Source organism: Dendrobates tinctorius, unplaced genomic scaffold, assembly GCF_039654945.1.
Source record: "Dendrobates tinctorius isolate UK_male_01 unplaced genomic scaffold, ASM3965494v1 ptg000143l, whole genome shotgun sequence".
Taxonomy (NCBI): Eukaryota; Metazoa; Chordata; class Amphibia; order Anura; family Dendrobatidae; genus Dendrobates; species Dendrobates tinctorius.
In genome coordinates this window covers 13,843,346-13,862,631 of record NW_027361810.1, presented here as the reverse complement: position 1 = coordinate 13,862,631, position 19,286 = coordinate 13,843,346, and the positions used below count along the sequence as shown (strand labels likewise).

At 37.6% G+C, this 19,286-nt stretch overlaps 1 protein-coding gene and 1 long non-coding RNA gene across 2 annotated transcripts in view; one reads left to right on the top strand and one right to left on the bottom strand.

Moving 5' to 3' along the window:
• Window positions 1-19,286, top strand: part of TMEM163 (transmembrane protein 163) — a 143,355-nt gene that overhangs the window by 56,243 nt on the left and 67,826 nt on the right. The window lies entirely within an intron of this gene.
• Window positions 6,988-19,286, bottom strand: part of LOC141049275 (uncharacterized) — a 40,072-nt gene continuing 27,773 nt past the window's right edge. The window contains exons 2-3 of the long non-coding RNA XR_012220316.1: window positions 10,760-10,976; window positions 6,988-7,372 (exon numbers count right to left, since the gene is read on the bottom strand). This is a non-coding gene — a long non-coding RNA (uncharacterized lncRNA). The remainder of the gene's footprint in view (window positions 7,373-10,759; window positions 10,977-19,286) is intronic.

The following is a 19,286-nucleotide window of genomic DNA, read 5'->3' as shown; positions in this document are numbered from 1 at the left end:
TTTTGTCTCTCTGTAAAATGAGAGCAGGCCTTTGTAATTCTAAAAGAAGCGGGGGCAGGTATTAGTCTCTCTGCTCCTACCTTTCCATCTGTCAAACTGCATACAAGAAAAAAAAAGAGGCACACTTTTATTTCAGGACTTTGCTCCTTTTATTAAACAGCATCCTTCTCCTGTCATGTGGCTTACTCAATAAATGGAGAAAAGTTCCTACACCTGTAATGCCGACAGAATGCTGATAAAGAGAAACCACCTACTAAAAAAAAAGTGAATGGCAGGTTAGAGAGTAGAAGAAATGGGACATATCCTTCACATATTAGAAAGGTATTTGCTTTGTAAAAAAAAAAGTTTCATCTTATTCTGGGGAACGAGGGCAGCAATATTATGGAGTTTTACAGGTTTTGTGTAAATTGACCGGTATGCTTTGAAATCATAATGCTTTTCACTTTTGTCTCTTGGCGTTCCATCAGGTATAGATAGTTGTACATTTTTTAGGCATTATTCTCAGTTACACAATATATATTTGCACAACTTTTTTCCTTGTTTGAACCTGTACGTTATTTTAGAGGAAGGGGTTAAGAAGTCCAGACTTGCAATAGGATATAAAGAGGAAATGAGAGTAGGGCTTTGGCCACAAGGTTTTCCTTCTGTTCTCCGCTTCCAGTGGAAAGAATTTGATTATCCATGTATGTCTGACCCAGAACACTGTAACCAATGTGCCATGCAAGCGTCTTGTCTTCAGAGCGTAACGAGCAAGACATAGTCAAGCCATCAAGTCATGCATGATCCCTAAGATGGTGTCAGCAGATAGGTGATGTCTTAGAAGTGATGCCCTGGTAAATGCCCTATGCCGCCATCCGGTAAAGGGTCTAACAGTCCTCTCTTTATTATTTTTAAGGGACCAAGAACAGAAGTGCTTAAGTAAAGTTCAGCGTGATGCAGGCTCTGACATGTATCTAAGCTCATGTGACTCTTGTTAGAGATTCAGCCCTAGACTGATATTCTCAGCTGATTTTTTGCAAAATTAGATCTGCCTTCACAGCTCAGTTCACACTTGGACGTGCTGCCATATCACACACAGTAAGGAAGGTATTCTAACGCTACCATCATTCCTCATGTAGAGACATCCCAATTTACACCTTGCTTAATTAACAAAACAATCTCAAAATATATCTGTAAATTCACACTTATCTCATAAGGTAAATTCAGGCTTTTATTGATAATGTTTGCTCAAAGGATTTCGAATGTTTGGCTAAATAATGTGATCAATGGTATAGATGGACCAATAGAGAAAAATATAGCTACAATAATACTGCCTGTATATAGAAGAATATGCCGGTAACTACTATAATACTGCTGCTATGTACAAGAATATAACTACTATAATACTACTCCTATGTACAAGAATATAACTACTATAATACTGCTCCTATGTACAAGAATATAACTACTATAATACTGCCCCCTATGTACAAGAATATAACTACTATAATACTGCCCCTATGTACAAGAATATAACTACTATAATACTGCCCATATTTACAAGAATATAACTACTATAATACTGCCCATATTTACAAGAATATAACTACTATAATACTGCTCCTATGTACAAGAATATAACTACTATAATACTGCTCCTATGTACAAGAATATAGCTACTATAATACTGCCTCCTATGTCCAAGAATGTAACTACTATAATACTGCCCCTATGTCCAAGAATGTAACTACTATAATACTGCTCCTATGTACAAGAATATAACTACTATAATACTGCTCCTATGTACAAGAATATAACTACTATAATACTGTTCCTATGTACAAGAATATAACTACTATAATACTGTTCCTATGTACAAGAATATAACTACTATAATACTGTTCCTATGTACAAGAATATAACTACTATAATACTGCTCATATGTACAAGAATATAGCTACTATAATACTGCCCCTATGTACAAGAATATAACTACTATAATACTGTTCCTATGTACAAGAATATAACTACTATAATACTGCTCCTATGTACAAGAATATAACTACTATAATACTGTCCCATATGCACAAGAATATAACTACTATAATACTGCCCCTATGCACAAGAATATAACTACTATAATACTGCTACTATGAACAAGAATATAACTACTATAATACTGTTCCTATGTACAAGAATATAACTACTATAATACTGCTCCTATGTACAAGAATATACTAACTATAATACTGCTCCTATGTACAAGAAAATAGCTACTATAATACTGCCTCCTATGTCCAAGAATGTAACTACTATAATACTGCCCCTATGTCCAAGAATGTAACTACTATAATACTGCTCCTATGTACAAGAATATAACTACTATAATACTGCTCCTATGTACAAGAATATAACTACTATAATACTGTTCCTATGTACAAGAATATAACTACTATAATACTGTTCCTATGTACAAGAATATAACTACTATAATACTGTTCCTATGTACAAGAATATAACTACTATAATACTGCTCATATGTACAAGAATATAACTACTGTAATACTGCCTCCTATGTACAAGAATATAACTACTATAATACTGCCCCTATGTACAAGAATATAACTACTATAATACTGCCCATATTTACAAGAATATAACTACTATAATACTGCCCATATTTACAAGAATATAACTACTATAATACTGCTCCTATGTACAAGAATATAACTACTATAATACTGCTCCTATGTACAAGAATATAGCTACTATAATACTGCCTCCTATGTCCAAGAATGTAACTACTATAATACTGCCCCTATGTCCAAGAATGTAACTACTATAATACTGCTCCTATGTACAAGAATATAACTACTATAATACTGCTCCTATGTACAAGAATATAACTACTATAATACTGTTCCTATGTACAAGAATATAACGACTATAATACTGTTCCTATGTACAAGAATATAACTACTATAATACTGTTCCTATGTACAAGAATATAACTACTATAATACTGCTCATATGTACAAGAATATAGCTACTATAATACTGCCCCTATGTACAAGAATATAACTACTATAATACTGTTCCTATGTACAAGAATATAACTACTATAATACTGCTCCTATGTACAAGAATATAACTACTATAATACTGCCCCTATGCACAAGAATATAACTACTATAATACTGCTACTATGAACAAGAATATAACTACTATAATACTGTTCCTATGTACAAGAATATAACTACTATAATACTGCTCCTATGTACAAGAATATACTAACTATAATACTGCTCCTATGTACAAGAAAATAGCTACTATAATACTGCCTCCTATGTCCAAGAATGTAACTACTATAATACTGCCCCTATGTCCAAGAATGTAACTACTATAATACTGCTCCTATGTACAAGAATATAACTACTATAATACTGCTCCTATGTACAAGAATATAACTACTATAATACTGTTCCTATGTACAAGAATATAACTACTATAATACTGTTCCTATGTACAAGAATATAACTACTATAATACTGTTCCTATGTACAAGAATATAACTACTATAATACTGCTCATATGTACAAGAATATAGGTACTATAATACTGCCCCTATGTACAAGAATATAACTACTATAATACTGCTCCTATGTACAGGAATATAACTACTATAATACTGCTCCTATGTACAAGAATATAACTACTATAATACTGTCCCCTATGCACAAGAATATAACTACTATAATACTGCCCCTATGCACAAGAATATAACTACTATAATACTGCTACTATGAACAAGAATATAACTACTATAATACTGCTCCTATGTACAAGAATATAGCTACTATAATACTGCCCCTATGTACAAGAATATAACTACTATAATACTGCTCCTATGTACAAGAATATATCTACTATAATACTGTCCCCTATGCACAAGAATATAACTACTATAATACTGCCCCTATGCACAAGAATATAACTACTATAATACTGCCCCTATGCACAAGAATATAACTACTATAATACTGCTCCTATGTACAAGAATATAGCTACTATAATACTGCCCCTATGTACAAGAATATAACTACTATAATACTGCTCCTATGTCCAAGAATGTAACTACTATAATACTGCTCCTATGTGCAAGAATATAACTACTATAATACTGCTCCTATGTACAAGAATATAGCTACTATAATACTGCCCCTATGTACAAGAATATAACTACTATAATACTGCCCCCTATGTACAAGAATATAACTACTATAATACTGCTCCTATGTACAAGAATATAACTACTATAATACTGCTCCTATGTACAAGAATATAACTACTATAATACTGCCCCCTATGTACAAGAATATAGCTACTATAATACTGCTCCTATGTACAAGAATATAACTACTATAATTCTGCTCCTATGTACAAGAATATAACGACTATAATACTGCTCCCATGTTCAAGAATATAACTACTATAATACTACCCCCTATATACAAGAATATAACTACTATAATACTGCCCCCTATACACAAGAATATAATTACTATAATACTCCTCCTAAGTACAAGAATATAACTACTATAATACTACCCCCTATATACAAGAATATAACTACTATAATACTGCCCCTATATACAAGAATATAATTACTATAATACTCGCCCTATGTACAAGAATATAACTACTATAATACTGCTCCTATGTACAAGAATATAACTACTATAATACTGCTCCTATGTACATTAATATAGCTACTATAATACTGCCCCTATATACAAAAATATAACTACTATAATACTGCCCCCTATATACAAGAATATAATTACTATAATACTGGCCCTATGTACAAGAATATAACTACTATAATACTGATCCTATGTACAAGAAAATAACTACTATAATACTGCTCCTATGTACAAGAATATAACTACTATAATACTGATCCTATGTACAAGAATATAACTACTATAATACTGCTCCTATGTACAAGAATATAACTACTATAATACTGCTCCTATGTACAAGAATATAACTACTATAATACTGCTCCCATGTACAAGAATATAACTACTATAATACTGCTCCTATGTACAAGAATATAACTACTATAATACTGCTCCTATGTACAAGAATATAACTACTATAATACTGCTCCTATGTACAAGAATATAACTACTATAATACTGCTCCTATGTACAAGAATATAACTACTATAATACTGCTCCTATGTACAAAAATATAACTACTATAATACTGCTCCTATGTACAAGAATATAACTACTATAATACTGCTCCTATGTACAAGAATATAACTACTATAATACTGCCCCTATGTACAAGAAGATAACTACTATAATACTGCTCCTATGTACAAGAATATAACTACTATAATACTGCTCCTATGTACAAGAATATAACTACTATAATACTGCTCCTATGTACAAGAAGATAACTACTATAATACTGCCCCTATGTACAAGAATATAACTACTATAATACTGCTCCTATGTACAAAAATATAACTACTATAATACTGCTCCTATGTACAAGAATATAACTACTATAATACTGCGCCTATGTACAAGAATATAACTACTATAATAATGCTCCTATGTACAAGAATATAACTACTATAATACTGCTCCTATGTACAAGAATATAACTACTATAATACTGCTCCCATGTAGAAGAATATAACTACTATAATACTGCTCCTATGTACAAGAATATAACTACTATAATACTGCCCCTATGTACAGGAATATAACTACTATAATACTGCCCCTATATACAAGAATATAAATACTAGTTGAAGTCATAAAATATTAAAGTATTAATACCTTTGCCCTAAACCCTGATGAAACTGCCTCTGTAGGTTTTTTTTAATGCAGCCCAATCTTGACGGGCTTCTGATATCAGATACATATTTTTACTATTTTATGGTGCAGTTGTTTTTTATTATACTGACAATGTAAGAAAACCATGCCCCTCATTCACTGACCTGAGACCTTAAACTGGAGCTTATGTGATTTGATTCTGGTTAGTGAGGATTTATCACTCTGCAGAATACATATTGCTGTGCCAGGGGCTACAATATCTAATATAGTGATGCTGTAATATGTGCGGTAGATGGGCTGCAGACAGTGGCAATATATTTCATGTTGGGGTTTGGTGGGATTATTTATGTCTATATACACTTTGGTACAATTGCACTGAAAAACAATGACAGCTATTAGGAGATCTGCACCGCTGTGAGTGGAATCATGGAGCAGAACGTCTTTTTTTTTTTATGGAAAAGCTAAACAACGTTAGTTTAAAGATGAAAGGCAGCAAAGAAATAAAGATGCCGCCATAACCAACGTTTTTATTAATTTATTATGATTAATACATATTAAACAAAATAATAAAACATTGTGACTCTATCTAATATCTCTATTTCATATCTATCTATCTTTCTACTATCTGTCTATTATCTATCTATCTATCATCTATTAGCTATCTATTATCTTATCTATCTATCTATCCATATATGTATCTATCTACTATATTTTCGTTCTCTCTTTCTTTCTTTCTTTCTCTTTCTTTCTTTCTTTGTCTTTCTCTCTCTTTCTTTCTCTCTTTCTTTCTCTCTTTCTCTCTTTCTTTCTTTCCCCTCTTTCTTTCTATCTCTCTTTCTTTCTCTTTCTTTTTCTCTCTTTCTTTCTTTATTTCTCTTTCTTTTTCTCTTTCTTTCTCTCTCTCTTTCTTTCTTTCTTCCCCTCTTTCTTTCTTTCTCTCTCTTTCTCTCTTTCTTTCTTGCTTTCTCTCTCTCTCTCTTTCTTTCTATCTCTCTCTCTTTCTTTTTCTCTTTCTTTCTTTCTTTCTTTCTTTCTCTCTTTCTTTCTTTCTTTCTTTCTTTCCCCTCTTTCTTTCTTTCTTTCTCTTTCTCTCTATCTTTCTATCTTTCTCTTTCTTTCTTTCTCTCTTTCTTTCTTTCTTTCTTTCTTTCCCCTCTTTCTTTCTTTCTTTCTTTCTCTTTCTCTCTATCTTTCTATCTTTCTCTTTCTTTCTCTCTCTTTCTCTTTCTTTCTCTCTCTTTCTCTCTTTCTTTCTATCTTTCTTTCTTTCTCTTTCTTTCTTTCTTTTATTCTTTCTTTCTTTCTTTTCCTACTCTTTTTTTTCTTTCTTGCCATAGCCACACAATGTAGAATATTATGATACATATTATATTGCACACTGTATACAATCAGATCCCCGCGTTGTGTTAATGTCCGCACGCAGACGTGCGCTGCCCTTCATCACGTTGTGTCACCATCGGGTGTCATGGGACTGATCTTCAACATCTCTTGTTTCCATAGCAATGAGACATGTGTTGGGCACCAGCATCCAGCAAGACCTACAAAGAAAATGATAAGAGATCGACTTAACGTAGTTTATCACATTAATATTTACTTCATTGTTCGTGTATTCTCATATTTGTTTTGTACGTTCGTGATTTCATTTAAGATAGAGAAAGATCTTATTTCGTATATTTCTAAACAACAGGTGTTTTTACTAATTTTTAAAATATACAAATGTTACCATTAATCAATTATGAAATCCCTGGTGGCCTAGTGGAGAAAAGAAATAGATATATTGGGTTTTAATTCCTATTATACCATCAAAAGGGAAGATGGAATAAGTTATGCTGCTTGGAGACTTTTTAATTTAGGTGGTTCATTGTAAGGAGAAGGAGCTTTATAACCCCTGGTGGTCTAGTGGAAGAAAGGGATAGATAGGGTTTAATTCAATGAATGAGGAAAAAGGAGTAAGTTAATTTTTTTTCCTGGAGACCTTTTAAAACCAAGTGGGCGTTTGTGAGGAGAAGACCTTTAATCCCTGATAGCTTTTAGGAGAGCCTTATAACTCCTGGTGGTCTGGTGGAAGAAAGAGGTATTTATTCGGAATTTTAAGTTAATGAAAGGGGAAAATGGAGTAAGTTATTTTCCTTGGAAACCTTTTAATTTTAGTTAGTCCTTTGTGAGTAAAAGACTTTTAATCCCTGATAGCTTTTAGGGGAATCTTATAAGTCCTGGTGGTCTGGTACAGGGAAAGTGTTGAAATAATTTAATAACATCCAAATATTGGTTATTATAATTCATCGTTTACAGTGGGCGTAAAAGAAAGCAGATTGTATTTCTTGGGGTCTTGTGCAGATACTATCATTCTTTAATCAGGGGCATAGCTTTTGGAGAAGAACATGTTTTACCAAGACTTTTGTGTATGAGGGAGCCTTAAGCTAATTCCACCACTTAAGAAGACACCAATATTATAAATGGCACTTGTAAGGCGAGGGCCTAATAAAGATTTTTCAAGTTTCTACCCCTTCATTTGTGTATTAGGATAGCCCTATAAACCCTGGTGGTCCAGTGGATTGATAATATATGATATGATCCTAAGGTAAAGGATATAGTATAGTTCCTGTTAGGCGTCGGGTTCCTGCAGCGGCTCAGCAGGAATCCAGAGCCTCACTTTCTGCGGTCTCTCATTGTTTATCGACCGCAGAGGAGATTGCTCAGCAGTCTCAGCGTCCCAGACGCTCTGCCCAGACCTGCTCTGTGGGTCTGGCTGTTGCTGCCACCTTTGGGTCAGTAATAGCAATGCAGGCTGCTTTGTAGCAAAACGCTCCAGAGGCTAAGTCCTCTCGTCGTGCTTCTGGGCATGCTCACGAGACGATCTCCCATTGGAGATCGGGAGTCACATGCTCAGGTCCTTCTCCTGATCTCATTGGTCCATCTCAGAGATCTGGAAGGTCCCGGAAGCGCACGGCTATAAAAGGTCCGCATGGCCGCTCGGCCATGCACTAGTATAGACTCTACTTGCTACATGTGTGAATGATGACGGATGCATGAACCTGCGAATGACTCATTAAGACTCCCCTCCCTCTGATATTACATGTGTGGATAGGGACTTAGTCATAGAGTCAGCGCCAGTCAGTGGCACGCTACAGGCCACAGTGCATATCATCACCTAACTAGCGTCCGACAGTGCGCCCCTCCTGGGCACTGTCACATAGCAGCTGTGTCAGTCACCGTGCTGTGGTCTGCAGCACCTGTGGGCGTCCGCGGTAGCGACGCCGCACACACGGTAGGTCTAGACGGACTCTGTCCCTCTGCCTTGGGCTCAGCTCCTGTGACCATATACCGTGCGTGCATTTCTCTGAGACCTGTAAGTCCAACAGGCTCAGTACTTATGTTTATGTCTAAGGCCTGTTTCACACTTCCGTTGATGGCGGACAGTTGACAGCCGCTAAAAACAAAATTTAACGGATCCTCCTCCGTTGTGACATACGGTTGTCAGCGGACGCTAATATGGACGGATCCGCCGAAGATGAAACATTTAAAGCGACCGCGGTCTGGAAGGAGAGAGAGAGAGAGAGATTTCGCCGCTCCCGGAACGGCATTTCAGGGTTAAAATGCTTTCCAGAGTAAAGCTTCCGGGCATGCGCACTTAAAATTGACGGACCGTCAAGGAAAAAAAACATTGCAGGGTCCGTCTCATCCGCCCGGGAGACGCTAAAATCTTGGCGTATCAGCCAAAAACAGGGTGGGACGGACAACCGTCAGTCAAGATCCGCCACTAATGTAAGTCTATGGGGGAAAAAAACGGATCCGCCCCTTTTTTGGCGAATCGTTTTTTTCTAAAATTGGCGGATTTTGACTGACGTCAAAAAACGGAAGTGTGAAACAGGCCTTAGGCGTCTCTGTGAAGCTAACAGAGTACGCCCAGTGCACACCGGGTGACTTTCAACCCGTGTGCGATATACCGCCATATTGTGCGGCTGCCATTATATCGCAGCAGTTTAACACCTCTGCACGGTGGACCCCGGGTGGCGAACGCACTTTCTATTATTTTACATTTAGTGCGTTCCGCCGTCCCTAACAGTTTCCAAACTAAAATGGGTATAGATTGTATAGAATATTATATAATACCTTCTCTCCCTGGTGTCTAGTGGTGATAGTGAGGCTGTTTTCTTCCCCATTGTCTAATATCTCTGGTTTTATAACTTCATGTTGGACCCAAACTGTAAGATTATTAGCTGATAATGTTCTTGAAGTTTACTCCTTACCATTGTGTCTGTTAGGAAATCCATATGAGCCCTGGTGGTCCAGCGGAGTAAAACATTAAAATAATATATGATTGAAATGTAGGCTGTATTTCTTCATGTCCTTATGAAGATGGGGTATATTTTCTCAACTCAAGAGGGCACAGAGTAGCATAGTGTTGATGATAGTGGGGCTCTTTTTCCCCAGTATCCAATTTTGGTATCTGGACTTTATAACTTCTGTAGAAGCCATTTATTTTATTTTCTTTCTTTTTTTTATCTTTTTAACATCACATTATATTTTTGAATCCATTTTGAAAGGGAAGAAAGTCAGCATTTTTAGAAGAGCGGATATTACCATTTCCTGCAGATGAGATATAAAACAGAACATAGATCATTTTATCGCCTAATAAGATTCAGTTCTTAGACTTTAATTACAGTTATTTTTTTCTAGCTAATTAAAATGAATTAGAGATCTCCCTGTAGTGTGATTGATTTCACTAGAGAGCGGATGAACTCAGAATTGATAAGCGATCAGTTGCAGAGAAAGGAACCTATTTTTTCTTCCATTTAAATGAGGATATTTATGATATATTGAGATTTATGGAGAGGTAAGTTCATCACGATCCTAAAGAGGAGCTATCACTTATAGGAAAAAACATAAAAAGAGCCCTTAGATGACATTTGTTATATACTCACCTGGAGAGGTGGATTCTCTAAGCTGTAGGTCTGAGGTGAGCAGCACGGAGTGGAGGCGACTTTGCAGAGAATAATGTCTTGAGGGATGACACTTGGATCAGCCAGGACCACAGCAGTAGTGCATGCATAACGGCAAAAAAGAGTGGAGAAGGTAGCGCAAATGAAGCACAGCCAAGTGTGTGGATACACCAGGTAGCAAGATGGAGCAGAGTCAGCTCTGTGGAAACACACAGAAAACAGCAGTATCGGAAGTAGCAGAAGTAATTGAGAAGTGCAGTCTGGTATCTTCCAGCAGGGCAATGGTTAACAGCAGCAATGTAACAGAGAAGTAAATGCAGTTTGATATCTTCCATCAAGTCAATGGTTAATAGCAGCAATGTAACAGAGAAGTAAATGCAGTCGGATATCTTTCATCAGGTCAATGGTTAATAGAAGCAATGTAACAGACAAGTAAATGCAGTTTGGTATTTTCCAGTAGGGCAATGGTTAATAGCAGCAGTTTAACAGACAAGTAAATGCAGTTTGGTATCTTCCAGCAGGACAGTGGTTAATAGCAGCAGTTTAACAGACCAGTACATGCCATTTGGTATCTTCCAGCAGGGCAATGGTTAATAGCAGCAGTTTAACAGACAAGTAAATGCAGTTTGGTATCTTCCAGCAGGGCAGTGGTTAATAGCAGCAGTTTAACAGACAAGTAAATGCAGTTTGGTATCTTCTAGCAGGGCAGTGGTTAATAGCAGCAGTTTAACAGACAAGTAAATGCAGTTTGGTATATTCCAACAGGGCAATGGTTAATTATAGAAATACACATTTTCTTTTTCAAGGGTGAGAAAAAAAATGTGGTGGGAGATACCAACTATGAGACTGGCAGATTTGATCTATGCGAGACCTAAATGGTGACAAGCAACCTTGTGATCAGATCTGGAAGGACTTAGCCTGTTTCACCATTTTTACAATTCACTATTCCACAGAATAAAATGGGAGACTCAATTGCCTTATTTTTTATTTAAAAAAATCACCAAAAAATCGCAAACATAGTGAATTAATTTACTAAAACAACCCAAATGGCAATGAATCAACTAAAAGCGAATCAGATGTAAATTTTCTTTCCAACAAGGAGCCTGAACTTTGCTTCATATGGAATATTGTTAGATATTAGTCATGTTATAACATGTGATATCTCTGTGTATTATTCAGCCCAGATAAAGGAGGAGGATACAGCTGCTGCTGCTAAAGTGGTAATATGAAAGAGGAAGGTTAAGCTGTGTATAAAATGTATAAAGAGTCTCCAAGAGAACATATCTGCATCTAAAGAGTTAATTTGTATAAAGGGGATATAGCTGCTTGTAAATGGGTAATTTGCAATAGGATCAGGATATAGAGGAAAATTGCTGCAATGGTGTTCAGGCGTTACCAAGGAGGAATGATGGGCCAAGTGTAGAGGATCAGAATTATTTTAAAAAAAAACTTTAAAACAATGTGTTTTGGAGTTGGATCAACTCCTTCTTCAGGTGTTACAAAATATATTAATGTAGATTATGTAGTATCTGAAGAAGGAGTTGATCTAAATCTGTAACGCATTTGTTATGATTAGGTAACTGAGGAGGATAGCAGGGGAATAGACTAGGCAACTAGATAATCAGAGAGGTTGGTAGCTTAGCGGATTGCAGACCCCTAAACTGACAACACAACTAGAATTAGCCGTGATATGTACCTACGATGCCCTAGACGCCTCGGCACAGCCACAGAATTAACTAAGCCTACAGAAAGAAATGGGAAAGCTAAACTGCCCTGGAGTAGAACCCCAAAGGAAAAGATAGCCCCGGAACATATATTGCTGGTGAGACAAGATGAAGCACAAAACACAGGCAGAGAATAGAGTAAGCAAATGATGGGGCCCAAACTGTCTAGATAGAACAGGACAGGAAAGGATACTGTCTGCAATCACGCAAAAAACCCTAAGAAAAATCGAACACGTCTGATATGCAAAAATACTGAGGCCACAAAACCTCTCCCCCACTAAATCAGAACTCTGGTGTGAACTGGTTACCAAAAAGACTAACTTACGCTGTGGCATATGGAACAGTGTCCAGCACAGGTCCCAGCAGGGAACCAGGCTGAACTCACACCAGCTAAACAAAAATCAGAGACAAGCAAAAAATGGATCCAATAGAAAAAAAGATTCAAGAAGACAAATAACTTATCTGAAAGATGCAGGACAGAGCAGGAGACAAGCAGACTTCAAAATATGCTCAGGAAGCAAACCAAATCACTGGCAACAACTGAGGGAAGGTTGCTCACTTAAATCTCTCCAGTCTGTAACACCTGACCTCCAATCATCCTCTTCAGGTGCATGACTTCTGTCAGCTAGACCAGCTCCATTACCAGCAGAAACCACCAGAGGGAGCCCAAACTCAAAGGCCAGGTCAAAAGTGTTCACAACAACATTGTTGTAAAGCTTTATAAAATCTGATCCTCTTCACTTGGTCCACTGTTCCTCCTTAGCAGCGCCCAGACACTGCAGCAATTTTCCTCCTGCATCATGATTCTCTCCTCCACCCGCTGGGTGCGAGTGCAGCGACCGGAGCAGTAGCCTTCCATCGTTTGACTACATCGGCGTTTTGCCACAAACAACTTATCCAGATGAGCAACATACATCCTGCCATTCTCTCGATCATGCTGCGGTATTACTCAGGGGCGCTCCCTATTTTTCTTTAATCTGCAAGAGAAGGACATAATTCAACCTAAAAAGGTTAACTTTCACAAAGGGGGCATGGCTGTTTATGAAAAGTTAATATGAAAAGGAGGACATAGCTGCATCACATGGGTTATCCTGCAAAATAGAACAAAACTGCTTGTAAATTGTTAAATTACAAAAGAAGGAATTAACTGTTTGTAGACGGGTTAATGTGAGCTTCTACCTACATAAAGTACACAGGCAGGAAGCAGTGACAAGATTAATGTCAATTGCTGATTCTAGCCTTCTCTACTCCCTCCATAATACTCCATAATACACAATGATTCATGTTACATTGTCACTTAATGATAACATTCAGCATGAAGAAACAATATTAAGACAGCAGCACAGATCTCTCTTGTGTTTCCATGCTGCACACCTCCAAACTCCCTCCACACATTGGTATCTCCTAATTCAGTAGCAGGAAGTCACACAGAAGTCAAAATAGTGAGAATCCCATTTTTAAAGGGCCGGAGCTACTTCTGGACAGGAAGTTTTAAAATTTCCTCATTATACATATTTGAGAAAGGCTTTATTTTTTGTACCCCTTTTAAATCATGATTTTTTTTGGGAGATGATAGATCCGTATTAATTTTAGCAAAATACATTTATATGACCTTAATCGTTGTTACCCTGTTATAGATGTATAGGGTCATCTGAGGGCTTGTCCTTTAAAAATATGGGCGTAGTAATAGACTATATCTGCTCAAAATAGAAGATTTTCCATATTTGTTTAAGATGGGGAACATGGAGGGATTGATAGCTAGATCAACGTCTGCAATGCCACTTTGGCAAAGCCTTGTGTAACCTTCCCCTTCTGAAATCCCAATAATAGCCCTTCAAAAAATAATACGCCCATATAGTGCTGAAGGAATGATGATAGGCAGTTCTAAATAATAGTACCTTAAATTCTTCTTCCATACTACCAAATGATTAGTGATTTCCAAATACTTTTTTTTTTATAGCACCCGAATAATACAACTATTGATTGTCCATACAGTGCTACTATACAGTGACCAATGGAAAAATCATAAATATAAAAAATATACAATAGTAAAGTCATAAAGTGCCCAATTGTCCAATAAACTGGTTTGAAACTTGACCCATTTTTACAGACTGTTTACATTAAAAGCTCATAGAAACATATAAATATATATACAGTGGGTACGGAAAGTATTCAGACCCCTTAAAAGTTTTCACTCTTTGTTTCATTGGAGCCATTTAGTAAATTCAAAAAAGTTCATTTTTTTCTGAATAATGTACACTCTGCACCCCATCTTGACTGAAAAACAACAGAAATGTAGAACTAGAAATTTTTGCAAATTTATTAAAAAAGAAAAAATTGAAATATCACATGGTCATAAGTATTCAGACCCTTTGCTCAGACACTCATATTTAAGTCACATGCTGTCCATTTCCTTATGATCCTCCTTGAGATGGTTCTACTCCTTCATTGGAGTCCAGCTGTGTTTAATTAAACTCATGGGACTTGATTTGGAAAGGTGCACACCTGTCTATATAAGACCTCACAGCTCACTGTGCATGTCAGACCAAATGAGAATCATGAGGTCAAAGGAACTGGTCAAGGAGCTCAGAGACAGAATTGTGGTAAGGCACAGATCTGTCCAAGGTTACAAAAGAATTTCTGCAGTACTCAAGGTTCCTAAGAGCACCGTGATACTATTGTTTGTAAACCAAGTATTGGTACTTTTGGCAGTGTGGACGGGGCCAAGTCCTTCTGGAGAATGAATTTTTGATCTCCAAAAAGCTTGTCTGCAGAGGGAAGCATGAAGAGCTCTAAAATTTCCTGGTGGACGGCTGCGCTGACTTTGGTCTTGATAAAACGCAATGGACCTACACCAGCAGATGACATGGCTCCCCAAACCATCACTGATTGTGGAGACTTCACACTAGACCTCCAGCAGCTTGGATTGTGGCCTCTCCACTCTCCCTCCAGACTCTGGGACTTTGATTTCCAAATGAAATGCAAAATTTACTTTCCTCGCAAAACAACACCTTGGACCACTGACAACAGTCCAGTTCTTTTTCTCCTTGGCCCAGGTAAGATGCTTCTGGCGTTGTCTATTGGTCATGAGTGGCTGACACAAGGAATGCGACACTTGTAGCCCATGTCCTGGATACGTCTGTGTGTGGTGGCTCTTGAAGCAATGACTCCAGCAGCAGTCCACTCCTTGTGAATCTCCCCCAAGTTTTTGAATGGCCTTTTCTTAACAATCCTTTCCAGGCTGCGGTTATCCCGGTTGCTTGTGCACCTTTTTCTACCACACTTTTTTCTTTCACTCAACTTTCCATTAATATTCTTGGATACAGCACTCTGTGAACAGCCGGCTTCTTTAGCAATGACCTTTTGTGGCTTCCCCTCCTTGTGGAGTGTGTCAGTGACTGCCTTCTGACATCTGTCAGGTCAGCAGTCTTCGCCATGATTGTGGAGCTACTGAAACAGACTAAGGGACCTTTATAAACACTTAGAAAGCCTTTACAGGTGTTTTTTGTTAATTTTTATAATTTACTGAGATAATGACTTTTGGGTTTTCATTGGCTGTAAGCCATAATCATCAACATAACTCTTATGACCAATAGACAACGCCAGAAGCGTCTTACCTGGGCCAAGGAGAAAAGAGCTGGACTGTTGCTCAGTGGTCCAAGGTGTTGTTTTCAGATGAAAGTAAATTTTGCATTTCATTTGGAAAGCAAGGTCCCAGAGTCTGGAGGAAGAGTGGAGAGGCCACAATCCAAGCTGCTGGTGGTCTAGTGTGAAGTCTCCACAATCAGTGATGGTTTGGGGAGCCATGTCATCTGCTGGTGTAGGTCCACTGTGTTTTATCAAGACCAAAGTCCGCGCAGACGTCTACCAGGAAATATTAGAGCTCTTCATGCTTTCCTCTGCCGACAAGCTTTTGGAGATGGAAATGTCATTCTCCAGCAGGACTTGGCCCCTGTCCACACTGCCAAAAGTATCAATCCCTGGTGTAAAAACAACAGTATCACTGGGCTTGATTGGCAGCAAACTCACCTGACCTTAACCCCATAGAGAATCTATGGAGTATTGTCAAGAGGAAGAGGAGAGACACCAGACCCAACAATGCAGACGAGCTGAAGGCTGCTATGAAAGCAACCTGGGCTTCCATAACCCCTCAGCAGTGCCACAGGCTGATCGCCTCCATGCCACTCCGCATTGTTGCAGTTATTGATGCAAAAGCAGCCCCGACCAAGTATCGAGTGCATTTACTGATCATACATGTCAGTAGGACAACATTTCAGATGTTAAAATCATTTTTCAAGCTGGTGTTATAAAGTATTCTAATTTACTGAGATAATGACTTTTGGGTTTTCATTGGCTGTAAGCCATAATCATCAACATTACCAGAAATAAACACGTGAAATAGATCACTCTGTGTGTAATGACTCTACAGAATAGAGGAGAGTCACTGTTTGTATTGAAGAACTGAAATAAATTCACTTTTTGATGATATTCTAATTTTGTAAGATGCACCTGTATATACACTGTATTAAAAAATAAATAAAAAAAATATTATTTTTATTTTCTATTATATATACAGTACAGACCAAAAGTTTGGACACACCTTCTCATTCAAAGAGTTTTCTTTATTTTCATGACTATGAAAATTGTAGATTCACTCTGAAGGCATCAAAACTATGAATTAACACATGTGAAATTATATAATTAGCAAAAAAGTGTGAAACAACTGAAAATATGTCTTATATTCTATGTTCTTCAAAGTAGCCACCTTTTGCTTTGATTACTGCTTTGCACACTCTTGGAATTCTCTTGATGAGCTTCAAGAGGTAGTCACCGGAAATGGTCTTCCAACAGTCTTGAAGGAGTTCCCAGAGATGGTTAGCACTTGTTGGCCCTTTTGCCTTCACTCTGCGGTGCAGCTCACCCCAAACCATGTCGATTGGGTTCAGGTCTGGTGACTGTGGAGGCCAGGCCATCTGGCGTAGCACCCCATCACTCTCCTTCTTGGTCAAATAGCCCTTACACAGCCTGGAGGTGTGTTTGGGGTCATTGTCCTGTTGAAAAATAAATGATGGTCCAACTAAGCGCAAACCGGATGGAATAGCATGCCGCTGCAAGATGCTGTGGTAGCCAAGCTGGTTCAGTATGCCTTCAATTTTGAATACATTTTGAATAAATCCCCCAACAGTGTCACCAGTAAAGCACCCCCACACCATCACACCTCCTCCTCCATGCTTCACGGTGGGAACCAGGCATGTAGAGTCCATCCGTTCACCTTTTCTGCGTCGCACAAAGACACGGTGGTTGGGACCAAAGATCTCAAATTTGGACTCACCAGACAAAAGCACAGATTTTCACTGGTCTAATGTCCATTCCTTGTGTTCTTTACCCCAAACAAGTCTCTTCTGCTTGTTGCCTGTCCTTAGCAGTGGTTTCCTAGCAGCTATTTTACCATGAAGGCCTGCTGCACAAAGTCTCCTCTTAACAGTTGTTTTAGAGAAGTGTCTGCTGCTAGAACTCTGTGTGGCACTGACCTGGTCTTTAATCTGAGCTGTTGTTAACCTGCGATTTCTGAGGCTGGTGACTCGTATGAACTTATCCTCCGCAGCAGAGGTGACTCTTGGTCCTCCTTTCCTGGGGCGGTCCTCATGTGAGCCAGTTTCTTTGTAGCGCTTGATGGTTTTTGCCACTGCACTTGGGGACACTTTGAAAGTTTTCCCAATTTTTCGGACTGACTGATGTTCATTTCTTAAAGTGATGATGGCCACTCGTTTTTCTTTACTTAGCTGCTTTTTTCTTGCCTTAATACAAATTCTAACAGTCTATTCAGTAGGACTATCAGCTGTGTATCCACCAGACTTCTGCACAACACAACTGATGGTCCCAACCCCATTTATAAGGCAAGAAATCCCACTTATTAAACCTGATAGGGCACACCTGTGCAGTGAAAACCATTTCCGGTGACTACCTCTTGAAGCTCATCAAGAGAATGCCAAGAGTGTGCAAAGCAGAAATCAAAGCAAAAGGTGGCTACTTTGAAGAACCTTGAATATAAGACATATTTTCAGTTGTTTCACACTTTTTTGTTAATTATATAATTCCACATGTGGTAATTCATAGTTTTGATGCCTTCAGAGTGAATCTACAATTTTCATAGTCATGAAAAGAACGGAAACTCTTTGTACTGTATATATATATATATATATATATATATATATGTATATACATAATCTCAAAATAAATAAAAAAATCAAATATGTATATTTTTTTAATAAAGTGTATAATTTATTTTTAAAGCAATTGAAGAGTTAAAAACAGGAGATCACACTTTTCACATTCTAAATAGAATTTCACAGCCCTTATGAAAGCTTTCATTTGGACAGGTGCCAAAGAAACTCTCCATGGTAATGCAAAAATTATATTGCTTATTTTTGCATGCTGACAACCCAACCCGCCTCACTGTGAGGCTTATGTAGATGAAGCAGCTCATTCTCCGGCTGGAGGTGTCTGGGTGAGATTCAAGGACAAAGGAGAGATCTCATCATCTCGTCAGATCAGTGTTACCATCAGAAGGTGGTCATAATATTCATCAATGGTCTTATGGAGTGACAATAGTGACACTAGTGAATTGATTCTAAACAAATTGATTTTGCTATGAATTTCTTAAAAAAAAAAATTGGATTCTACAAAATGCTAAATTTAGGAGGGTAACACACTACAACGTGCATTGCCCACCACATGGCAGCGTGAGGCCAATCACAGGCGTCACATTGACCTCGTGTGGTGGA